The 25870-nt window shown below is 53.3% G+C and overlaps 1 pseudogene; it reads right to left on the bottom strand.

The window, feature by feature from the left end:
• Nucleotides 1-2401: 2401 nt before the first annotated feature.
• LOC129399207 (small nucleolar RNA SNORA66) lies at nucleotides 2402-2527 on the bottom strand (annotated as a pseudogene).
• Between the last annotated feature and the right edge of the window lie 23343 nt (nucleotides 2528-25870).

The following is a 25870-nucleotide window of genomic DNA, read 5'->3' as shown; positions in this document are numbered from 1 at the left end:
GGGAGTAACGTAGAGGAGTGTCGACCCTAAATGCAGAGCCATAGGTAATACCTGAGCATCCTGTGCAATAGAGAAAGAAAGAGAGAAAGAAAGAAAGAAAGAAAGAAAGAAAGAAAGAAAGAAAGAAAGAAAGAGAGAGAGAGAAGGAAAGAGAGAAAGAAGAAAGAAAGAAAGAAAGAAAGAAAGAAAGAAAGAAAGAAAGAAAGAAAGAAAGAAAGAAAGAAAGAAAGAAAGGGAGAGTGGGGGGGAGGGAGGGAGGGAGGAAGGAAGAAAGGGAGGAAGGAAGGAAGGAAAGAAGGGAGGGAGGAAGGAAGGAAGGGAGGAAGGAAGGAAGGAAAGAAGGGAGGGAGGAAGGAAGGAAGGGAGGGAGGAAGGAAGGGAGGAAGGAAGGGAGGGAGGAAGGAAGGGAAGAAGGAAGGAAGTGAGGAAGGAAGGAAGGAAGGAAGGAAGGAAGGAAGGAAATTAAGTTAAAGAAATTTGAAATTCAAAAAAATGCTGACAATATCAAGAGAGATAACTAAATTTTAATGACAGTTAAGAAACAGAATGGAAAATATGTTTCTCCACCCATAAATTCTATTGGTCAGTCAGTATTAGATAATAATAGTTTGAGCTAATAATAAATTAGACAGAAAGGCAGGTGACCTGAGCTTAGATCCCTGTAATCTATCTATGTGATGTGTTTCCATAATACGCTTCTCAGTTTCTAGTAATACATCATATACAGGGGGAAGACAAACATATTTCTGAACAATTAAGTAAAAAAAATTCACTACAATCAGAGCTGTTTTATTGTTTTATTCATCAATATTTTATGACTATATCCTCATTAAAAGCAATACCTTCCTATTTTTCTCAATTACCCAGAGGTTGTCTGCCATACTTCTAATATGAGTTGTAGACTGTGAAATTGTTGGGAAAGTACTCTGATAAGAAAGATTTCTAAGGTTGGAGACATTAAAGGGTAGAAAGTGACTAAGGTGTTTGCTGTGTAAAGCTTGGTTTAATCCCAGGCACCACCAGGAATGATTTCTGAGCACAGAGCCAGGAGTAGTCCTTGAGCACTACTGTGTATCACCCAAAAACCCAACCTTTCACCCCCCCAAAGAATGTTTTCCATTTTTCAAATTCTCTAAAGAAAACACATCAAATAACATTGACTGAGTGTGATCATTTTTCAGTGTATGACTACTGTTTGGGAGTTCAACAAATCTTCAATTACTTTTGAAACATGCCCATGTTTTCTTATATAATGACTTGTGTCCTCATTTATTAAATTTTCCCACTGGTGCTATGTTCATTTCCAGTGGATCATTTTCATGTTCATTATAGTCTTACGTGTATATTGAAGTAAAAACAGAAACTGTGTCAGTTATTGCATTGTTTATTTTCTATGTTTAATTTTGTTTTGTAAATTTTCCTTTAATAAAAACAACATTTATCAAATAATTTTTGATCTCCTATTTGTTGCATTTCATTACCACCATCATATTTTGAAATTAAAATGAGTTTGATGCAATACAGGTAGGAGGGATGGAAATTTTCTTCTAAATAATTAAATTGAGATCTTTTAAATATTTAAAATCTGAAAAAAGAAGGTAGACATTGGGGTAAAGTTCACTATTGTCTTTCAACAGACAAAATTGTATTGACAGTATCTGAAAATAAATAGGGCTATAGATAATTCAGGTTTAAAGGAGAATACCTAAATTTAGTTAGATAATCACGAATCACGAAATCCCATTAATCACCAATTTCTCTGGCGGGCTCAATAACATCTCATTTCGTCCTTTCCCTGAGATCTTAGAAGTCCATCTCGACTCGGCCCTCCTAACGATGTTGCACTTGGGGCTCTTCAGGGTCAGGGGAATGAGATCCAGATTGTTACTGGATTTTGCATATGGATACACCATGGGAAGCTTGCAAGGCTGTCCCATGGGGGCAGGAAACTCTCAGAGGATGGCCAGTTTCTCCCAGAGGGAGAAGTAGGCTAAAGCCGCTTTGCTTTACTTCTGAGAGCTTGCTTTTAAGTCTCTCTCTGGATGTTGGCCGTTGATGGGATTACACACACCTGGGTTCCTCTGCAGGTACCTTCATGCATGAGGCCTGTCCGAACATGTGGAGAGGGGCCTTCAGCATGGCTGTAGCTAAGTTCAGGTGGTCTGCTTGGGGAGCTCTGCTTGGGGTGGGGAGGGAAGCTGGAGCCCATCCCCTTTGAGGGACCCCGGGGAAGACAGCCAGGCGTGCGGGCAAGAGACTCTCTGTCTAAAAAAGGTAGTTAGATAAATTAAGGTAAACTATGGGATTTTATTTATTTATTTTAATTATTCATTTCAATCATTGTCATTGAAATACAGCGATTTATATAATACTGCTAAGTTTACTTTTTTTTTCTTTTTCACCCTGTACTTGGATAGAGTAGGCAACCTCAGTAGGACCTGAAGTTAATCAACTTCTATTACTGCAATTACTTTAGCAAACCTGGTTCCCCTCACATCTGCAACATCATGCAGAGCTAAGTGTACTTTTTATCCATGCATATTCCACTGCCACATCCATCACTCAAGAGTCCACGATCCTTTGAAAGTGTCCCCAGAACCTTGCTCAGCCACCACCCTCCACCAGGCGAGCTCAAAACCTTTAGTTCTGTGATTTTGACCCTTTGTTGTTCCTTTACTATATTTCTTTTTTAATTCCACAAGTGGAAGATCTTTCTTGCTCTCATTACCTCTCTGTTTCATTCTCTCTTTCTCTTTATTATTGTGGCTGTGGTGACACTTGTGAACCATATTGATGAACAGAGCAAAACTTCTGAAATCCCACAATGTTGCATGAAATGATCTATCAATCGGTTGGAGGTGCAGAGACAAGACACGCGAGAGGAATGTAAAGAGCAGGAAGGGCCAAGACTCAATCTGGCTCTAGGCGAAGTGCAACTGCCAGAGGCCTGCTTGTATATCAGTTACATCCTAATGACTTCATTACAGAGAAAGCCTCACGAATGAGAGTACAAACAGTTATAGGATACACATCCGTCAAAAGAACATCAGGGTATACATTGTCTTGTCAAAGCTACATTGTCAAAGCTATGTCGTCACGATTAAAAACGTCAGAGGAAGATATGGAACTGGATTCCTAAGCTTTACAGATTATGTCCCCCACATTCTTATGGTTGGTTACACATAGGGCAAAGAGAAGGCTCTCATACCGATATTTGAAGGTCATTCCAGATTAAGGAAGTGTAAGAGCGGGGGAAACTGCTGCCTTGTACTGCCAAGATAATGTATGACTAGGCGAGTGTCTGAGAGCATGCTGTATTTCTCCAGGTCATTTAACTCACAAGTTTTAGCTTGCCCACGAAATGTGAAAGTGGGGCCTTAGTTCTGCTTCCTGCTTGCAGGGCAGAGTCCAGAGGCTCGTCCTAACGTCCTGGCTTAGCACCAACACCACAAGATTGTGAATCAATAATTAGTTGATAGTATTTTTTTCAGAAACTATAGCTTTATTATATAGGTATAAGAATTGAAATTAATATTTGCTCAAGCGGGCACCAGTAACTTCTTCATTGTGAGACTTCTTGTTACTGTTTTTGGCATACTGAATATGCCACCGGTAGCTTGCCAGGCTCTGCCGTGTGGGCAGGATACACTCAGTAGCTTGTCGGGCTCTCTGAGAGGGACAGAGGAATCAAACCCGGGTCGGCCGAGTGCAAGGCAAATGCCCTACCCTCTGTGCTATTCACCTTTGATTGAAATTAGTATAATAAAATTAATGCTATAAATAATTCTATAAAAATAATTCTGTGTGAGTATATATTAAAATTTACATGAAATAGATAGCACTGTAGCACTGTCATCCCATTGTTCATTGATATTCTCAGTAGCTTGCTGTGCTCTCAGAGACATGGAGGAATCTAACTTGGGTCGGCACATGCAAGGCAAATGCCCTACCTGCCATGCTAAATGTAAAATCTAGTAAAGATGAAGAGAATTAAGAAAACTTAGAGACCCCTCCCCGCCCCCTGCCCGCCGCGGCTCGGGGCTTCTCCTGAAGCCCGTGCCTGGCACCTGTCCGCCGCCGCCGTCGGATCCTGACCAATCTCCATCCTGCAGGTAAACAGGCAATCCCTTGGAGAGCCTGCCTCAGCGCGGAGAAGTCCCCTCCCCGCCCCCTGCCCGCCGCGGTTCGGGGCTTCTCCTGAAGCCCCTGCCTGGCACCTGTCCGCCGCCGCCGTCGGATCCTGACCAATCTCCATCCTGCAGGTAAACAGGCAATCCCTTGGAGAGCCTGCCTCAGCGCGGAGAAGTCCCCTCCCCGCCCCCTGCCCGCCGCGGTTCGGGGCTTCTCCTGAAGCCCCTGCCTGGCACCTGTCCGCCGCCGCCGTCGGATCCTGACCAATCTCCATCCTGCAGGTAAACAGGCAATCCCTTGGAGAGCCTGCCTCAGCGCGGAGAAGTCCCCTCCCCGCCCCCTGCCCGCCGCGGTTCGGGGCTTCTCCTGAAGCCCCTGCCTGGCACCTGTCCGCCGCCGCCGTCGGATCCTGACCAATCTCCATCCTGCAGGTAAACAGGCAATCCCTTGGAGAGCCTGCCTCAGCGCGGAGAAGTCCCCTCCCCGCCCCCTGCCCGCCGCGGTTCGGGGCTTCTCCTGAAGCCCCTGCCTGGCACCTGTCCGCCGCCGCCGTCGGATCCTGACCAATCTCCATCCTGCAGGTAAACAGGCAATCCCTTGGAGAGCCTGCCTCAGCGCGGAGAAGTCCCCTCCCCGCCCCCTGCCCGCCGCGGTTCGGGGCTTCTCCTGAAGCCCCTGCCTGGCACCTGTCCGCCGCCGCCGTCGGATCCTGACCAATCTCCATCCTGCAGGTAAACAGGCAATCCCTTGGAGAGCCTGCCTCAGCGCGGAGAAGTCCCCTCCCCGCCCCCTGCCCGCCGCGGTTCGGGGCTTCTCCTGAAGCCCCTGCCTGGCACCTGTCCGCCGCCGCCGTCGGATCCTGACCAATCTCCATCCTGCAGGTAAACAGGCAATCCCTTGGAGAGCCTGCCTCAGCGCGGAGAAGTCCCCTCCCCGCCCCCTGCCCGCCGCGGTTCGGGGCTTCTCCTGAAGCCCCTGCCTGGCACCTGTCCGCCGCCGCCGTCGGATCCTGACCAATCTCCATCCTGCAGGTAAACAGGCAATCCCTTGGAGAGCCTGCCTCAGCGCGGAGAAGTCCCCTCCCCGCCCCCTGCCCGCCGCGGTTCGGGGCTTCTCCTGAAGCCCCTGCCTGGCACCTGTCCGCCGCCGCCGTCGGATCCTGACCAATCTCCATCCTGCAGGTAAACAGGCAATCCCTTGGAGAGCCTGCCTCAGCGCGGAGAAGTCCCCTCCCCGCCCCCTGCCCGCCGCGGTTCGGGGCTTCTCCTGAAGCCCCTGCCTGGCACCTGTCCGCCGCCGCCGTCGGATCCTGACCAATCTCCATCCTGCAGGTAAACAGGCAATCCCTTGGAGAGCCTGCCTCAGCGCGGAGAAGTCCCCTCCCCGCCCCCTGCCCGCCGCGGTTCGGGGCTTCTCCTGAAGCCCCTGCCTGGCACCTGTCCGCCGCCGCCGTCGGATCCTGACCAATCTCCATCCTGCAGGTAAACAGGCAATCCCTTGGAGAGCCTGCCTCAGCGCGGAGAAGTCCCCTCCCCGCCCCCTGCCCGCCGCGGTTCGGGGCTTCTCCTGAAGCCCCTGCCTGGCACCTGTCCGCCGCCGCCGTCGGATCCTGACCAATCTCCATCCTGCAGGTAAACAGGCAATCCCTTGGAGAGCCTGCCTCAGCGCGGAGAAGTCCCCTCCCCGCCCCCTGCCCGCCGCGGTTCGGGGCTTCTCCTGAAGCCCCTGCCTGGCACCTGTCCGCCGCCGCCGTCGGATCCTGACCAATCTCCATCCTGCAGGTAAACAGGCAATCCCTTGGAGAGCCTGCCTCAGCGCGGAGAAGTCCCCTCCCCGCCCCCTGCCCGCCGCGGTTCGGGGCTTCTCCTGAAGCCCCTGCCTGGCACCTGTCCGCCGCCGCCGTCGGATCCTGACCAATCTCCATCCTGCAGGTAAACAGGCAATCCCTTGGAGAGCCTGCCTCAGCGCGGAGAAGTCCCCTCCCCGCCCCCTGCCCGCCGCGGTTCGGGGCTTCTCCTGAAGCCCCTGCCTGGCACCTGTCCGCCGCCGCCGTCGGATCCTGACCAATCTCCATCCTGCAGGTAAACAGGCAATCCCTTGGAGAGCCTGCCTCAGCGCGGAGAAGTCCCCTCCCCGCCCCCTGCCCGCCGCGGTTCGGGGCTTCTCCTGAAGCCCCTGCCTGGCACCTGTCCGCCGCCGCCGTCGGATCCTGACCAATCTCCATCCTGCAGGTAAACAGGCAATCCCTTGGAGAGCCTGCCTCAGCGCGGAGAAGTCCCCTCCCCGCCCCCTGCCCGCCGCGGTTCGGGGCTTCTCCTGAAGCCCCTGCCTGGCACCTGTCCGCCGCCGCCGTCGGATCCTGACCAATCTCCATCCTGCAGGTAAACAGGCAATCCCTTGGAGAGCCTGCCTCAGCGCGGAGAAGTCCCCTCCCCGCCCCCTGCCCGCCGCGGTTCGGGGCTTCTCCTGAAGCCCCTGCCTGGCACCTGTCCGCCGCCGCCGTCGGATCCTGACCAATCTCCATCCTGCAGGTAAACAGGCAATCCCTTGGAGAGCCTGCCTCAGCGCGGAGAAGTCCCCTCCCCGCCCCCTGCCCGCCGCGGTTCGGGGCTTCTCCTGAAGCCCCTGCCTGGCACCTGTCCGCCGCCGCCGTCGGATCCTGACCAATCTCCATCCTGCAGGTAAACAGGCAATCCCTTGGAGAGCCTGCCTCAGCGCGGAGAAGTCCCCTCCCCGCCCCCTGCCCGCCGCGGTTCGGGGCTTCTCCTGAAGCCCCTGCCTGGCACCTGTCCGCCGCCGCCGTCGGATCCTGACCAATCTCCATCCTGCAGGTAAACAGGCAATCCCTTGGAGAGCCTGCCTCAGCGCGGAGAAGTCCCCTCCCCGCCCCCTGCCCGCCGCGGTTCGGGGCTTCTCCTGAAGCCCCTGCCTGGCACCTGTCCGCCGCCGCCGTCGGATCCTGACCAATCTCCATCCTGCAGGTAAACAGGCAATCCCTTGGAGAGCCTGCCTCAGCGCGGAGAAGTCCCCTCCCCGCCCCCTGCCCGCCGCGGTTCGGGGCTTCTCCTGAAGCCCCTGCCTGGCACCTGTCCGCCGCCGCCGTCGGATCCTGACCAATCTCCATCCTGCAGGTAAACAGGCAATCCCTTGGAGAGCCTGCCTCAGCGCGGAGAAGTCCCCTCCCCGCCCCCTGCCCGCCGCGGTTCGGGGCTTCTCCTGAAGCCCCTGCCTGGCACCTGTCCGCCGCCGCCGTCGGATCCTGACCAATCTCCATCCTGCAGGTAAACAGGCAATCCCTTGGAGAGCCTGCCTCAGCGCGGAGAAGTCCCCTCCCCGCCCCCTGCCCGCCGCGGTTCGGGGCTTCTCCTGAAGCCCCTGCCTGGCACCTGTCCGCCGCCGCCGTCGGATCCTGACCAATCTCCATCCTGCAGGTAAACAGGCAATCCCTTGGAGAGCCTGCCTCAGCGCGGAGAAGTCCCCTCCCCGCCCCCTGCCCGCCGCGGTTCGGGGCTTCTCCTGAAGCCCCTGCCTGGCACCTGTCCGCCGCCGCCGTCGGATCCTGACCAATCTCCATCCTGCAGGTAAACAGGCAATCCCTTGGAGAGCCTGCCTCAGCGCGGAGAAGTCCCCTCCCCGCCCCCTGCCCGCCGCGGTTCGGGGCTTCTCCTGAAGCCCCTGCCTGGCACCTGTCCGCCGCCGCCGTCGGATCCTGACCAATCTCCATCCTGCAGGTAAACAGGCAATCCCTTGGAGAGCCTGCCTCAGCGCGGAGAAGTCCCCTCCCCGCCCCCTGCCCGCCGCGGTTCGGGGCTTCTCCTGAAGCCCCTGCCTGGCACCTGTCCGCCGCCGCCGTCGGATCCTGACCAATCTCCATCCTGCAGGTAAACAGGCAATCCCTTGGAGAGCCTGCCTCAGCGCGGAGAAGTCCCCTCCCCGCCCCCTGCCCGCCGCGGTTCGGGGCTTCTCCTGAAGCCCCTGCCTGGCACCTGTCCGCCGCCGCCGTCGGATCCTGACCAATCTCCATCCTGCAGGTAAACAGGCAATCCCTTGGAGAGCCTGCCTCAGCGCGGAGAAGTCCCCTCCCCGCCCCCTGCCCGCCGCGGTTCGGGGCTTCTCCTGAAGCCCCTGCCTGGCACCTGTCCGCCGCCGCCGTCGGATCCTGACCAATCTCCATCCTGCAGGTAAACAGGCAATCCCTTGGAGAGCCTGCCTCAGCGCGGAGAAGTCCCCTCCCCGCCCCCTGCCCGCCGCGGTTCGGGGCTTCTCCTGAAGCCCCTGCCTGGCACCTGTCCGCCGCCGCCGTCGGATCCTGACCAATCTCCATCCTGCAGGTAAACAGGCAATCCCTTGGAGAGCCTGCCTCAGCGCGGAGAAGTCCCCTCCCCGCCCCCTGCCCGCCGCGGTTCGGGGCTTCTCCTGAAGCCCCTGCCTGGCACCTGTCCGCCGCCGCCGTCGGATCCTGACCAATCTCCATCCTGCAGGTAAACAGGCAATCCCTTGGAGAGCCTGCCTCAGCGCGGAGAAGTCCCCTCCCCGCCCCCTGCCCGCCGCGGTTCGGGGCTTCTCCTGAAGCCCCTGCCTGGCACCTGTCCGCCGCCGCCGTCGGATCCTGACCAATCTCCATCCTGCAGGTAAACAGGCAATCCCTTGGAGAGCCTGCCTCAGCGCGGAGAAGTCCCCTCCCCGCCCCCTGCCCGCCGCGGTTCGGGGCTTCTCCTGAAGCCCCTGCCTGGCACCTGTCCGCCGCCGCCGTCGGATCCTGACCAATCTCCATCCTGCAGGTAAACAGGCAATCCCTTGGAGAGCCTGCCTCAGCGCGGAGAAGTCCCCTCCCCGCCCCCTGCCCGCCGCGGTTCGGGGCTTCTCCTGAAGCCCCTGCCTGGCACCTGTCCGCCGCCGCCGTCGGATCCTGACCAATCTCCATCCTGCAGGTAAACAGGCAATCCCTTGGAGAGCCTGCCTCAGCGCGGAGAAGTCCCCTCCCCGCCCCCTGCCCGCCGCGGTTCGGGGCTTCTCCTGAAGCCCCTGCCTGGCACCTGTCCGCCGCCGCCGTCGGATCCTGACCAATCTCCATCCTGCAGGTAAACAGGCAATCCCTTGGAGAGCCTGCCTCAGCGCGGAGAAGTCCCCTCCCCGCCCCCTGCCCGCCGCGGTTCGGGGCTTCTCCTGAAGCCCCTGCCTGGCACCTGTCCGCCGCCGCCGTCGGATCCTGACCAATCTCCATCCTGCAGGTAAACAGGCAATCCCTTGGAGAGCCTGCCTCAGCGCGGAGAAGTCCCCTCCCCGCCCCCTGCCCGCCGCGGTTCGGGGCTTCTCCTGAAGCCCCTGCCTGGCACCTGTCCGCCGCCGCCGTCGGATCCTGACCAATCTCCATCCTGCAGGTAAACAGGCAATCCCTTGGAGAGCCTGCCTCAGCGCGGAGAAGTCCCCTCCCCGCCCCCTGCCCGCCGCGGTTCGGGGCTTCTCCTGAAGCCCCTGCCTGGCACCTGTCCGCCGCCGCCGTCGGATCCTGACCAATCTCCATCCTGCAGGTAAACAGGCAATCCCTTGGAGAGCCTGCCTCAGCGCGGAGAAGTCCCCTCCCCGCCCCCTGCCCGCCGCGGTTCGGGGCTTCTCCTGAAGCCCCTGCCTGGCACCTGTCCGCCGCCGCCGTCGGATCCTGACCAATCTCCATCCTGCAGGTAAACAGGCAATCCCTTGGAGAGCCTGCCTCAGCGCGGAGAAGTCCCCTCCCCGCCCCCTGCCCGCCGCGGTTCGGGGCTTCTCCTGAAGCCCCTGCCTGGCACCTGTCCGCCGCCGCCGTCGGATCCTGACCAATCTCCATCCTGCAGGTAAACAGGCAATCCCTTGGAGAGCCTGCCTCAGCGCGGAGAAGTCCCCTCCCCGCCCCCTGCCCGCCGCGGTTCGGGGCTTCTCCTGAAGCCCCTGCCTGGCACCTGTCCGCCGCCGCCGTCGGATCCTGACCAATCTCCATCCTGCAGGTAAACAGGCAATCCCTTGGAGAGCCTGCCTCAGCGCGGAGAAGTCCCCTCCCCGCCCCCTGCCCGCCGCGGTTCGGGGCTTCTCCTGAAGCCCCTGCCTGGCACCTGTCCGCCGCCGCCGTCGGATCCTGACCAATCTCCATCCTGCAGGTAAACAGGCAATCCCTTGGAGAGCCTGCCTCAGCGCGGAGAAGTCCCCTCCCCGCCCCCTGCCCGCCGCGGTTCGGGGCTTCTCCTGAAGCCCCTGCCTGGCACCTGTCCGCCGCCGCCGTCGGATCCTGACCAATCTCCATCCTGCAGGTAAACAGGCAATCCCTTGGAGAGCCTGCCTCAGCGCGGAGAAGTCCCCTCCCCGCCCCCTGCCCGCCGCGGTTCGGGGCTTCTCCTGAAGCCCCTGCCTGGCACCTGTCCGCCGCCGCCGTCGGATCCTGACCAATCTCCATCCTGCAGGTAAACAGGCAATCCCTTGGAGAGCCTGCCTCAGCGCGGAGAAGTCCCCTCCCCGCCCCCTGCCCGCCGCGGTTCGGGGCTTCTCCTGAAGCCCCTGCCTGGCACCTGTCCGCCGCCGCCGTCGGATCCTGACCAATCTCCATCCTGCAGGTAAACAGGCAATCCCTTGGAGAGCCTGCCTCAGCGCGGAGAAGTCCCCTCCCCGCCCCCTGCCCGCCGCGGTTCGGGGCTTCTCCTGAAGCCCCTGCCTGGCACCTGTCCGCCGCCGCCGTCGGATCCTGACCAATCTCCATCCTGCAGGTAAACAGGCAATCCCTTGGAGAGCCTGCCTCAGCGCGGAGAAGTCCCCTCCCCGCCCCCTGCCCGCCGCGGTTCGGGGCTTCTCCTGAAGCCCCTGCCTGGCACCTGTCCGCCGCCGCCGTCGGATCCTGACCAATCTCCATCCTGCAGGTAAACAGGCAATCCCTTGGAGAGCCTGCCTCAGCGCGGAGAAGTCCCCTCCCCGCCCCCTGCCCGCCGCGGTTCGGGGCTTCTCCTGAAGCCCCTGCCTGGCACCTGTCCGCCGCCGCCGTCGGATCCTGACCAATCTCCATCCTGCAGGTAAACAGGCAATCCCTTGGAGAGCCTGCCTCAGCGCGGAGAAGTCCCCTCCCCGCCCCCTGCCCGCCGCGGTTCGGGGCTTCTCCTGAAGCCCCTGCCTGGCACCTGTCCGCCGCCGCCGTCGGATCCTGACCAATCTCCATCCTGCAGGTAAACAGGCAATCCCTTGGAGAGCCTGCCTCAGCGCGGAGAAGTCCCCTCCCCGCCCCCTGCCCGCCGCGGTTCGGGGCTTCTCCTGAAGCCCCTGCCTGGCACCTGTCCGCCGCCGCCGTCGGATCCTGACCAATCTCCATCCTGCAGGTAAACAGGCAATCCCTTGGAGAGCCTGCCTCAGCGCGGAGAAGTCCCCTCCCCGCCCCCTGCCCGCCGCGGTTCGGGGCTTCTCCTGAAGCCCCTGCCTGGCACCTGTCCGCCGCCGCCGTCGGATCCTGACCAATCTCCATCCTGCAGGTAAACAGGCAATCCCTTGGAGAGCCTGCCTCAGCGCGGAGAAGTCCCCTCCCCGCCCCCTGCCCGCCGCGGTTCGGGGCTTCTCCTGAAGCCCCTGCCTGGCACCTGTCCGCCGCCGCCGTCGGATCCTGACCAATCTCCATCCTGCAGGTAAACAGGCAATCCCTTGGAGAGCCTGCCTCAGCGCGGAGAAGTCCCCTCCCCGCCCCCTGCCCGCCGCGGTTCGGGGCTTCTCCTGAAGCCCCTGCCTGGCACCTGTCCGCCGCCGCCGTCGGATCCTGACCAATCTCCATCCTGCAGGTAAACAGGCAATCCCTTGGAGAGCCTGCCTCAGCGCGGAGAAGTCCCCTCCCCGCCCCCTGCCCGCCGCGGTTCGGGGCTTCTCCTGAAGCCCCTGCCTGGCACCTGTCCGCCGCCGCCGTCGGATCCTGACCAATCTCCATCCTGCAGGTAAACAGGCAATCCCTTGGAGAGCCTGCCTCAGCGCGGAGAAGTCCCCTCCCCGCCCCCTGCCCGCCGCGGTTCGGGGCTTCTCCTGAAGCCCCTGCCTGGCACCTGTCCGCCGCCGCCGTCGGATCCTGACCAATCTCCATCCTGCAGGTAAACAGGCAATCCCTTGGAGAGCCTGCCTCAGCGCGGAGAAGTCCCCTCCCCGCCCCCTGCCCGCCGCGGTTCGGGGCTTCTCCTGAAGCCCCTGCCTGGCACCTGTCCGCCGCCGCCGTCGGATCCTGACCAATCTCCATCCTGCAGGTAAACAGGCAATCCCTTGGAGAGCCTGCCTCAGCGCGGAGAAGTCCCCTCCCCGCCCCCTGCCCGCCGCGGTTCGGGGCTTCTCCTGAAGCCCCTGCCTGGCACCTGTCCGCCGCCGCCGTCGGATCCTGACCAATCTCCATCCTGCAGGTAAACAGGCAATCCCTTGGAGAGCCTGCCTCAGCGCGGAGAAGTCCCCTCCCCGCCCCCTGCCCGCCGCGGTTCGGGGCTTCTCCTGAAGCCCCTGCCTGGCACCTGTCCGCCGCCGCCGTCGGATCCTGACCAATCTCCATCCTGCAGGTAAACAGGCAATCCCTTGGAGAGCCTGCCTCAGCGCGGAGAAGTCCCCTCCCCGCCCCCTGCCCGCCGCGGTTCGGGGCTTCTCCTGAAGCCCCTGCCTGGCACCTGTCCGCCGCCGCCGTCGGATCCTGACCAATCTCCATCCTGCAGGTAAACAGGCAATCCCTTGGAGAGCCTGCCTCAGCGCGGAGAAGTCCCCTCCCCGCCCCCTGCCCGCCGCGGTTCGGGGCTTCTCCTGAAGCCCCTGCCTGGCACCTGTCCGCCGCCGCCGTCGGATCCTGACCAATCTCCATCCTGCAGGTAAACAGGCAATCCCTTGGAGAGCCTGCCTCAGCGCGGAGAAGTCCCCTCCCCGCCCCCTGCCCGCCGCGGTTCGGGGCTTCTCCTGAAGCCCCTGCCTGGCACCTGTCCGCCGCCGCCGTCGGATCCTGACCAATCTCCATCCTGCAGGTAAACAGGCAATCCCTTGGAGAGCCTGCCTCAGCGCGGAGAAGTCCCCTCCCCGCCCCCTGCCCGCCGCGGTTCGGGGCTTCTCCTGAAGCCCCTGCCTGGCACCTGTCCGCCGCCGCCGTCGGATCCTGACCAATCTCCATCCTGCAGGTAAACAGGCAATCCCTTGGAGAGCCTGCCTCAGCGCGGAGAAGTCCCCTCCCCGCCCCCTGCCCGCCGCGGTTCGGGGCTTCTCCTGAAGCCCCTGCCTGGCACCTGTCCGCCGCCGCCGTCGGATCCTGACCAATCTCCATCCTGCAGGTAAACAGGCAATCCCTTGGAGAGCCTGCCTCAGCGCGGAGAAGTCCCCTCCCCGCCCCCTGCCCGCCGCGGTTCGGGGCTTCTCCTGAAGCCCCTGCCTGGCACCTGTCCGCCGCCGCCGTCGGATCCTGACCAATCTCCATCCTGCAGGTAAACAGGCAATCCCTTGGAGAGCCTGCCTCAGCGCGGAGAAGTCCCCTCCCCGCCCCCTGCCCGCCGCGGTTCGGGGCTTCTCCTGAAGCCCCTGCCTGGCACCTGTCCGCCGCCGCCGTCGGATCCTGACCAATCTCCATCCTGCAGGTAAACAGGCAATCCCTTGGAGAGCCTGCCTCAGCGCGGAGAAGTCCCCTCCCCGCCCCCTGCCCGCCGCGGTTCGGGGCTTCTCCTGAAGCCCCTGCCTGGCACCTGTCCGCCGCCGCCGTCGGATCCTGACCAATCTCCATCCTGCAGGTAAACAGGCAATCCCTTGGAGAGCCTGCCTCAGCGCGGAGAAGTCCCCTCCCCGCCCCCTGCCCGCCGCGGTTCGGGGCTTCTCCTGAAGCCCCTGCCTGGCACCTGTCCGCCGCCGCCGTCGGATCCTGACCAATCTCCATCCTGCAGGTAAACAGGCAATCCCTTGGAGAGCCTGCCTCAGCGCGGAGAAGTCCCCTCCCCGCCCCCTGCCCGCCGCGGTTCGGGGCTTCTCCTGAAGCCCCTGCCTGGCACCTGTCCGCCGCCGCCGTCGGATCCTGACCAATCTCCATCCTGCAGGTAAACAGGCAATCCCTTGGAGAGCCTGCCTCAGCGCGGAGAAGTCCCCTCCCCGCCCCCTGCCCGCCGCGGTTCGGGGCTTCTCCTGAAGCCCCTGCCTGGCACCTGTCCGCCGCCGCCGTCGGATCCTGACCAATCTCCATCCTGCAGGTAAACAGGCAATCCCTTGGAGAGCCTGCCTCAGCGCGGAGAAGTCCCCTCCCCGCCCCCTGCCCGCCGCGGTTCGGGGCTTCTCCTGAAGCCCCTGCCTGGCACCTGTCCGCCGCCGCCGTCGGATCCTGACCAATCTCCATCCTGCAGGTAAACAGGCAATCCCTTGGAGAGCCTGCCTCAGCGCGGAGAAGTCCCCTCCCCGCCCCCTGCCCGCCGCGGTTCGGGGCTTCTCCTGAAGCCCCTGCCTGGCACCTGTCCGCCGCCGCCGTCGGATCCTGACCAATCTCCATCCTGCAGGTAAACAGGCAATCCCTTGGAGAGCCTGCCTCAGCGCGGAGAAGTCCCCTCCCCGCCCCCTGCCCGCCGCGGTTCGGGGCTTCTCCTGAAGCCCCTGCCTGGCACCTGTCCGCCGCCGCCGTCGGATCCTGACCAATCTCCATCCTGCAGGTAAACAGGCAATCCCTTGGAGAGCCTGCCTCAGCGCGGAGAAGTCCCCTCCCCGCCCCCTGCCCGCCGCGGTTCGGGGCTTCTCCTGAAGCCCCTGCCTGGCACCTGTCCGCCGCCGCCGTCGGATCCTGACCAATCTCCATCCTGCAGGTAAACAGGCAATCCCTTGGAGAGCCTGCCTCAGCGCGGAGAAGTCCCCTCCCCGCCCCCTGCCCGCCGCGGTTCGGGGCTTCTCCTGAAGCCCCTGCCTGGCACCTGTCCGCCGCCGCCGTCGGATCCTGACCAATCTCCATCCTGCAGGTAAACAGGCAATCCCTTGGAGAGCCTGCCTCAGCGCGGAGAAGTCCCCTCCCCGCCCCCTGCCCGCCGCGGTTCGGGGCTTCTCCTGAAGCCCCTGCCTGGCACCTGTCCGCCGCCGCCGTCGGATCCTGACCAATCTCCATCCTGCAGGTAAACAGGCAATCCCTTGGAGAGCCTGCCTCAGCGCGGAGAAGTCCCCTCCCCGCCCCCTGCCCGCCGCGGCTCGGGGCTTCTCCTGAAGCCCCTGCCTGGCACCTGTCCGCCGCCGCCGTCGGATCCTGACCAATCTCCATCCTGCAGGTAAACAGGCAATCCCTTGGAGAGCCTGCCTCAGCGCGGAGAAGTCCCCTCCCCGCCCCCTGCCCGCCGCGGTTCGGGGCTTCTCCTGAAGCCCCTGCCTGGCACCTGTCCGCCGCCGCCGTCGGATCCTGACCAATCTCCATCCTGCAGGTAAACAGGCAATCCCTTGGAGAGCCTGCCTCAGCGCGGAGAAGTCCCCTCCCCGCCCCCTGCCCGCCGCGGTTCGGGGCTTCTCCTGAAGCCCCTGCCTGGCACCTGTCCGCCGCCGCCGTCGGATCCTGACCAATCCCCACTCTGCTGCTTAGGGGCGTGTCCTCATCTCAGGGGGCGTGGCCTAAAAAGTGGGCGTGGCTTCTCTCCGGAGCGGCGGCCGCGTTAGCGGCCGCAGTTATTCTTTGCTACCTCAGCTCAATCCGTCCTGTGTATTCCTCTGAAAACTCACTTTTGCGATCTCAAACATTTACGCAAAATACCCATTAGCTTAGGCTGACACTATAAAAGCTATCAGTGAATAAGGGAAGTTTAGCACAATCGGAGCCCCTTCTTCCCACAAAAAGGAAGAGGAATAAAGAACTACAAGGTGCCAACTCTGCACTTCCGTGACAAGATGAAGAAACAGCGAAAATCCCCTCCACCAAGAGAGGGAGAAGAAAAGATACTAGAAACCTCAAAACAGTCTCGCAACATCTACGACCTCTCAGATAAACAATTCAGAGAGGAAATATGGAGGAGAGTCGACCTACTCCAAGCAAATATGGAACAGACATCCAATAAATTAAGGGAGGGGATGAATCAAGCGCTGGAACGGTCTACCAAGAAAATACAGGAAGAAATGAGAGCAGAAATGAGAGCAGAAATTTCAAACCTTCGAATCGAAGTCTCACAAATAAAGCAATCGGTAGATGAAATAAAAATCTCACTAGATGCCCTCAACAGCAGAATGACTACAGCCGAAGACAGAATCAGCGAGCTTGAGGATGAGCTGCAGAAAGCTTACAGACAGCAACAAATCATGGCCAAAGACCTCAAAATGGCTATAGAGCGAATCAGAGCCCTGGGGGATGACTTCAAGAGGAACAACATAAGAATCATTGGAGTACCAGAACCACAGGGAAGTAACCCCAATGAAAAAAACATAGTCAAAGACATCATCGCTAAGAAATTCCCAGAGCTGGAGAAGGCAGGCGTCCAGATACAAGAAGTCCGAAGAGTGCCAGCAAAAAGAGACCCAAATAAAAAGACTCCAAGGCATATCATAGTCAGAATGGCGGATGCTGTAGATAGAGACACAATTCTACAAGTAGCAAGGTCAAAGAGGGAAATCACATACAAAGGAGCACCCCTCAGATTTACGGCCGATCTGTCAGAAGAAACCCTCCGAGCCCGAAGACAATGGTGGGACATAGTGAAAAAACTCAACGAAATGAATGCCTCACCAAGAATACTTTATCCGGCTAAACTCTCACTCAAACTCGAAGGAACCATACACTACTTCTCGGATAAACAACAGCTCAGGTCCTTCATAGACTCAAAACCAATCTTGAAAGAAGGTCTAAAGGGGCTACTGTAAGGCAAGGAGGAGCCCCATAAGAACAACAAATCCCACAGAAAGATGACACAAAACCACATCACAATAATCTCTCTCAATGTCAATGGCCTAAATGCACCTATCAAGAGACACAGAGTAGCTAAATGGATCCGGAAATTAAACCCAACATTCTGTTGCCTGCAAGAAACACACCTGAACAAACAGAGTAAACATAGACTCAAAGTCAAAGGATGGAAAACAATCCTCCAAGCAAACAACCCCCTTAAAAAAGCTGGAGTGGCCATCCTGGTATCCGACAACATAGATTTCAGGATGAAAAAGATCAAAAGGGACAGCGAAGGTCATTTTCTGTTTATCAAGGGATATGTACAACAGGAAGAAATCACACTCTTAAACGTATATGCTCCTAACGAACGACCGGCTAAATATTTAAAACAACTCCTAACAGACTTCAAAGAGGACATCACTAACAGCACAATTGTAGTCGGAGACTTCAATACGGCCTTATCACCTCTAGATAGATCCACAAGAACAAAACTCAACAAGGAAACACTGACCCTGAATGAAGAAATTGAAGAGAGAGGCCTAATAGACCTATACAGGGCCTTACACCCCAAAAAGAAAGAATACACATTCTTTTCCAGTGCACATGGAACATTTTCAAAAATAGATCATGTACTGGGCCCCAGAACATACCTCAATCGAATCGGAAAAATAGAAATTGTATCAACCATCTTTTCAGACCACGATGCGCTGAAGATAGAAGCTAACCACCCACAAATACGGAAAATCAAATCAAACACCTGGAAATTAAACAATTCCATGTTGAACAATGAGTGGGTCAAGAAGGAAATCAAGGAAGAAATCAAAAGATACTTAGAAACAAATGAGAATGAAGACACGAGCTACCAAAACCTATGGGACGCAGCTAAAGCCGTGTTAAGGGGAAAATTTATAGCTCTCCAAGCATTCCTCAGGAAGGAAGAAAGGACTCACATAGATAGCTTGACTTTACAACTCAAGACCCTAGAAAAGGACCAGAAAAAGGACCCCAAACCAGACCGAAGGAAAGAAATAATAAAAATTAGAGCAGAAATTAATGACATCGAAACCAAAAAAACAATCCGAAAGATCAATGAAACAAAGAGTTGGTTCTTTGAGAAAATAAATAAGATTTATAAACCGCTAGCAAGTCTCACAAAGAAAGAAAGAGAGAAAACTCTAATAAATCGAATCAGAAATGAAAAGGGGGACATCATAACAGAAACCAGTGAGATTCAAAAGATCATTAGAGACTACTTTGAAAGTCTTTACGCCACAAAAAAGGAGAACCTAAAAGAAATGGATGGATTCCTTGATTCCTACAATCTCCCAAGACTGAAGAAAGAAGACCTGGAATACCTGAATAGACCCATCAATGTTAAGGAAATTGAAACGGTAATCAAAAACCTCCCCAAAAACAAAAGCCCAGGCCCAGATGGTTTCACTGGCGAATTCTTCCAAACATTTAAAGAAGACCTATTGCCTGTTTTCCTCAAACTTTTCCAGGAAATTGAAAAAACAGGAACTCTCCCAAACAGTTTCTATGAAGCACATATCTCCCTAATACCAAAAGCAAACAAAGACACCACTAAGAAAGAAAATTACAGACCAATTTCCCTGATGAACACCGATGCGAAGATCCTCAACAAAATACTAGCAAATAGGATCCAACAACTCATCAAAAAGATCATACACCACGACCAAGTGGGATTCATCCCAGGGATGCAAGGATGGTTTAACATTCGGAAATCAATCAACATAATCCAGCATATCAACAAAAGGAAAGATAAAAACCATATGATCATATCAATAGATGCAGAGAAAGCATTTGACAAGATCCAACATCCTTTCATGATGAAAACCCTTGCCAAAATGGGGTTTGGAGGAACTTTCCTCAAGATAGTCGAAGCCATCTATCACAAGCCTACGGCAAGCATTATCCTCAACGGGGAAAAACTAAGGGCCTTTCCTCTGAGATCAGGCACAAGACAAGGATGCCCACTCTCACCACTCCTCTTCAATATAGTACTGGAAGTACTTGCGATAGCTATTAGACAAGAAAAAGAGATTAAGGGCATCCAGATAGGAAGGGAAGAAATCAAACTCTCACTATTTGCAGACGACATGATACTATATCTAGAGAAGCCTAAAACCTCTACTAAGAAACTCTTAGAAACAATAGACTTATACAGTAAAGTTGCAGGCTACAAAATCAATACCCAAAAATCCATGGCCTTCATATATGCAAACAATGAGGCAGAGGAAAGGGACATGAAAAAAGCAATCCCATTCACAATCGTGCCCCAGAAAATCAGGTACCTCGGAATCAGCTTAACCAAGGAAGTAAAAGACCTTTACAAAGAAAACTACATAACGCTACTCCATGAAATCAAAGAGGACATGAGGAAATGGAAACATATACCCTGCTCGTGGATAGGGAGAATCAATGTTGTCAAAATGGCAATACTCCCTAAAGCATTATACAGATTCAATGCGATCCCTATAAATATACCCATGACATTCTTCAAAGAAATGGATCAAGCAATCCTAAAATTCATATGGAATAACAAACGTCCAAGGATAGCTAAAACAATTCTTGGGAAAAAGATGATGGGAGGCATCACCATCCCCAACCTCAAACTTTACTACAAAGCAGTAACAATTAAAACAGCATGGTACTGGAACAAAGGCAGAGCCGTAGACCAATGGAACAGGGTGGAATATCCCTACACACAACCCCAAATGTATGACCATCTAATCTTTGATAAGGGAGCAAGAGAAGTGAAGTGGAGCAAGGAAAGCCTCTTTAACAAATGGTGCTGGCACAACTGGACAACCACATGCAAAAAAATGGGCTTAGACCTTGACCTGACACCATGCACAAAAGTCAGATCAAAATGGATTAAAGACCTCAACATTAGACCACAAACCATAAGGTACATTGAAGACAAGGTCGGCGAAACCCTCCACGATATTGAAGATAAGGGTATCTTCAAAGGTGACACGGAACTAAGCAATCTAGTAAAAACAGAGATCAACAAATGGGACTACATTAAACTAAAAAGCTTCTGCACCGCAAGAGATACAGTGACCAGAATACAAAGACTATCCACAGAATGGGAAAGGATATTTACACAATACCCATCAGATAAGGGGTTGATATCAATGGTATATAAAGCACTGGTTGAGCTCTACAAGAAGAAAACATCCAACCCCATCAAAAAATGGGGCAAAGAAATGAACAGAAACTTTACCAAGGAAGAAATACGAATGGCCAAAAGGCACATGAAAAAGTGCTCTACATCACTAATCATCAGAGAGATGCAGATCAAATCAACCATGAGATACCACCTCACACCACAGAGACTAGCACACATCCAAAAGAACAAAAGCAACCGCTGTTGGAGAGGATGTGGGGAGAAAGGGACCCTTCTTCACTGCTGGTGGGAATGCCGACTGGTTCAGCCCTTCTGGAAAACAATTTGGACGACTCTCAAAAAATTAGATATTGAATTCCCATTTGACCCAGCAATACCACTGCTGGGAATATATCCCAGAGAATCAAAAAAGTACAATCGAAACAACATCTGCACATGTATGTTTATCGCAGCACTGTTTACAATAGCCAGAATCTGGAAAAAACCCGAATGCCCCAGAATGGATGACTGGTTGAGGAAACTCTGGTACATCTATACAATGGAATACTATGCAGCTGTTAGAAAAAAGGAGGTCAAGAATTTTGTAGTTAAGTGGATGGGCATGAAAAGTTTCATGCTGAGTGAAATGAGTCAGAAAGAGAGAGACAGACATAGAAAGATTGCACTCATCTATGGTATATAGAATAACAGAGTGGGAGACTAACACCCAAGAACTGTAGAAATAAGTACCAGGAGGTTGACTCCATGGCTTCGAGGCTGGCCTCACGTTCCGGGGAAAGGTCAACTCAGAGAAGCGATCACCAACTACATTGCAGTCGAAGGCCATGTGGGGGAAGGGAGTTGCGGGCTGAATGAGGGCTAGAGACTGAGCACAGCGGCCACTCAACACCTTTGTTGCAAACCACAACAGCTAATTAGAGAGAGAAAGCAGAAGGGAATGCCTTGCCACAGTGGCAGGGTGGGGTGGGGGGGAGATGGGATTGGGGAGGGTGGGAGGGACACTGGGTTTACGGGTGGTGGAGAATGGGCACTGGTGAAGGGATGGGTTCCCAAACTTTGTATGAGGGAAGTGTGAGCACAGAAGTGTATAAATCTGTAACTGTACCCTCACGGTGATTCTCTAATTAAAAATAAATAAATTAAAAATAAAAAAAAAAAAAAAAAAAAAGAAAACTTAGAGAACTTAAGAAGAATTTAAGGGGAAAGTCTAAATAGGCTTATAAAAATTAAAAAGTGTAGTTTTTATTGTTTTTTTTTTCTTTTTGGGTCACACTCAGCAATGCACAGGGGTCACTCCTGGCTCATACACTCAGGGATTACTCCTGGTGGTGCTCGGAGGACCATATGGGATGCTGGGAATTGAACTCGGGTCAGCCTTGTGCAAGGCAAACGCCCTATCCGCTGTACTATGGCTCCACCACCCCCCAAAAATGTGTTTTATTGTAAGAAAGTAAATATTGTGCTATAGATACTGCTTAAATGTCTGTGTATTAATAAATAAAAGATTGCAATAAAAACTTCTATGGATGTCAAAGCGATAGCACAACAGGTAGGGCTTTTGCCCTGCACATGGTCGACCTGGGTTCGATTCTTCCATCCCTCTTGGAGAGCCCAGCTAGCTACTGAGAGTATCCCGCCTTCACAGCAGAGCCTGGCAAGCTACCCGTGGCATATTCGATATGCCAAAATCAGTAACAACAAGTCTCACAATGGAGATGTTACTGGTGCCCGCTCGAGCAAATCGATAAACAACGGATGACAGTGCTACAGTGCATGGATGTTAAAAAAAACTACCTGATCAGACATTAAACATTCAATATAAATGAAACATTAATTTGTTCTGAAATGTATAAAATCAATTAGTAACTTAGGAGTAAACATATCTCTATTAATCTAGTAGAGGGCAATCATCAGTGCCATGACTCAGTGCCATACTAATGCTAAGTGCTGGGAGGTTTGTCTTGTTCATTTATGGAACCTCCTTTAACTACCAGAGAGATAGAACAATGGGTAGGACGCTTGCCCAGTATCCCATATGGTCCTTCCTCCCTCTCCCCATGCCCCTGAACTGGTGATCCCTGAGTGCAATTCCTTAGCATTGCAGGGTGTGGCTCCAAAAGCAAAAGGAAAAAAAAAAAGCTCCTTAAAATCTTCTTGCAAGACTTGTTTTAAGCCTATGAATTCCCTATGCTGTTGCCTGTCTCTCGAATTCTGTATCATTCTTTCAAATTTAAATGCTAATCATTCTGAATAGAGTATTCTTAGTAAGGTGTTCATTTCATTGACTTGTTGTACTATATCTCTCCATTCTCTTCTGACTTGTAGAGCCTCATTTGATAGACCTGCTGTGACTCTTGTGGGCTTTCCTTTGTATGTTAGTGCCTATTTTAACCTCGTTGCTTTCAATATTCTGTCCATCTTTGGTTCTTGTCCTTCTGAGTACAATGTGTCTTGGAGTCTCTCCATTTGAGTTTATTTTTGCTGGGATCCTTCAGGCCTATACACCTCGGTTCTAGGACATTCTTACCTATGGTTTCTTTCACTATTAGTTCTTCATCAAATTCACCTTCCTGGTCTTGAGGGACTCCATTGATTCTATATCATCCCTGTTGAACTCATCCCAGAGTTTTCTGGCATGCTCTTCATTTCTTTTCAGACATTTTCCATCTTCCGCTGTTTTATAGAGGTTTCCTCCATCTCATCTTGGAGCTCCTCAATCTTCAGTGCTGTTTTTCTGATGCTCAGATCTGCTAATGAAAAAACAAAATGGATAGGAGGTATTGAATCACACACCATTAGTGCTCAGGGATTATTCCTGAGTCTTGGATTACTAATCATTTCTAGCAGTTCTCAGGGATCATTTGAGGTGCCAGGGACTGAACACAGGTTGATTGCATTCAAGGCTAGTGTCCTATCTGCTGTACTATCTTTCCATTCCCCTATCAAATGGTTTTTTTTTTAAAAGTCACCTACCATTGTCTTCATTCCTTCTTTTCTGTTTTTTTTTAGTTGACAAGATTAAGTTTATTTGCTGCACAAAACATCTTTATTTCTGATTGTAGTTTTCTCACTTTGGGCTTCATACTTTCTTGTCAGCAAACTGACCATCTGTGCCACAATTTCTTTGATCTCATTAAACATCCTCATGATGCCACTAAAATTATTCTCTGAGGATTTCCAAAGATCTTTGGAGTAGCTTGAGCTTTCTGCGTTACTGTGTTAATTCTTGAGCTCAGTGGGCTTCTCTGAGTCTTCCCCATTGGGTTTGATTTGCTCCTGCTGTGCTGAGCTTGAATCTTTGCAGTTACCTCCCCTGGGAAACCCTGGGGGATTAGCCTGGGAGTTGTTTGTTTCCTTCCCTGTTGATTTTCACCCAGTGACAGGAAGTATAATAGTGAGCTAAGTGAGATTTGGTGAGGAAAGATGTCAAATGGCTCTGTATATGACCACACATTTCAGGAGATGTGGTGTTGGATCTATTTATATGGTGGAGGTCAGGTGTGGAAGTAGCCCCCAGCATCACAGGATGTAGCCCCCAAACAAATAGCTTCATACTTAACCTGTCTATATAGAAAAATTCAAGAGAATCACGATCATACTGGAGGGCACACCAACCCATCCAAGGGTCACTGCCTCCTCTTGCCTGAATTTTTGCTGGAATTTTTAAAGTCTCCCCATCCTAGTCTATCTATAGCAGTTTTCAACCACCAGTTTGAGATTGTAAAAAAGTGGCAAACTATGCTAAGGTCAGTTTTCAAAGGTTTCAGAGAGATTCTGCTAAAATGAAGAGAAATTGTGCCTGATTTCTACTAAACCATACTTTGACTTTCCATATATGAGAGAGAGAGAGAGAGAAAGCACAGAACATGTTCAAGAGAGAACATGAGTTTCTTCAGAGTAGAGAGAGAGCCCTAGTATACATCGAAGCATTAAAGTATAAAATAAGAAAGTACATCTCTGAAGAGAGAAGATGTGGGTGACACGCGCATGTGGGCACACGTGTGAGCCTAAAGTAGGATGTTTTGACAAAATTTATCAAGGATCTAATTGAATTACTAGAGTATTGAATTACTAGGAAATATTTTAATTTTTTATTTCATTCAAATATTAATCACTATCACCTCCAAACATTTTTTCAATTCCAATTTTCTAATACTGTATCTTCCTGCTTCATTATCACATGTGTTTAACCTACTTTTTCCTTTGTACTATTATTTTATATGAAAATTTCTATTAAATTTTTCATTATTATTTTCCCCTTCCCCCCATGCTCTTCCTTTCATTGTGGTTATTGATGCTGCTATGGCTGGGCATTGCCCACACACATACACACACCACACCACAACACACACACATATTTGCATGTGAAACTTGCACATGTTCAGCTTACCAGGGGCTGCACATCTTGACTGCAGTGCTCACTTGCCACGGTGCTCCCTGGCTTTGCCTTCCTTGGTAGTGGTGATTGAACACCTGTTTGTCTAGGTGGCACTTTGTGTTGAGACAATAATTGTGCTCATCGGGAGTCACTCCGGATGCTCCTATACCTGTCCCGGTGTGCCCTTCCTGCCTGTGGTGCTTGCTCATCTCTTTAATTGCAGTGCTCTCTAGGGCCTGCACTCCTTCTGTAGTGCTTACACAGTCCAGGATTCTGTGTGGTCAGAAATTGCATTGGTGGGGCTACATGATCCCTGAATGCTGAGCCAGGAATAAGTCCTAAGCATCACCAGATGTGGCCCAAATCCCCACTCTCAAAGAAAAAAAAAAAAGAACAAAAAAGAAAAGAAACTTGCCTTGGATTGGTTCTGGGGATTACAATCAACTGAGCTGCCAGGTTCAGAACAGCCAGAATCATACTTAACATATGTGGGACACTGGGGTTTTGAACTTATGGCCATACGTTTGCAAGTCAGATGCTCTAAGCCCCTGTACTTTATGTCCAGGACCTTGCCTTATAGTTTGATTGTTTCTCTCGTATCTTAATCGCTAATATACTAACCCAATGCAAATAACTACATACATTTTTATTACAAAGAGAGATGAAGAGCAATGTCACCTAATATTTGTTTTATTTCAATGAATTATGTACAGTGTAAGTGTGCAGTAAACCCACATTCTATCTCACCTGATGCATCTCTCACAGGGCTTGGCAGTCCCATCCGAGAAAATTCCATGTTACTGTACATTTAGGAGAATGAATTAAATCCAATTGTCATTCAAAATCTAGAAAAGTGTCAACAGAGGAATAAAATTCTGTTATGCTTATTAACAAAAATTTTTTTGGTATTTTCTCAAACCATCTTCTAGGGCCCCAGGAAGATAGATTAACAAACTGACTACATGCTTTATTTGCAGGAGGCCAGATTTCATCCCCAGCATCTAATAGTCTTCTGAGATCTGGGAACAACCCCAGGACACAGAGCTGGGAATAGCTCCAGAGCACCCCCCCACATAGCCTCTCTCCAATAAAAACAATTTTCTCATTCCCTTCTTAGCTAAGAAAATGGTTCATTCCTGGCTTTCCAAAATCAAAGGTGTTGAGTGATCATTTCTTTTTTTTTTTAATTTATTTATTTTTTAATTAGTGAGTCACCATGAGGGTACAGTTACAGATTTATACATTTTCGTGCTCGTGTTTCCCTCATACAAAGTTCGAGAACCCATCCCTTCACCAGTGCCCATTCTCCACCACCAATAAACCCAGTATCCCTCCCATCCCCCAATCCCATCTCCCCGCACCCCACCCTGCCTCTGTGGCA

The sequence above is a fragment of the Sorex araneus genome, chromosome 10 (genome assembly GCF_027595985.1).
Source record: "Sorex araneus isolate mSorAra2 chromosome 10, mSorAra2.pri, whole genome shotgun sequence".
In the NCBI taxonomy this organism is placed as follows: Eukaryota; Metazoa; Chordata; class Mammalia; order Eulipotyphla; family Soricidae; genus Sorex; species Sorex araneus.
The sequence above is the reverse complement of the archived record's forward strand: the minus strand, read 5'-3'. Positions and strand labels throughout refer to the sequence as shown.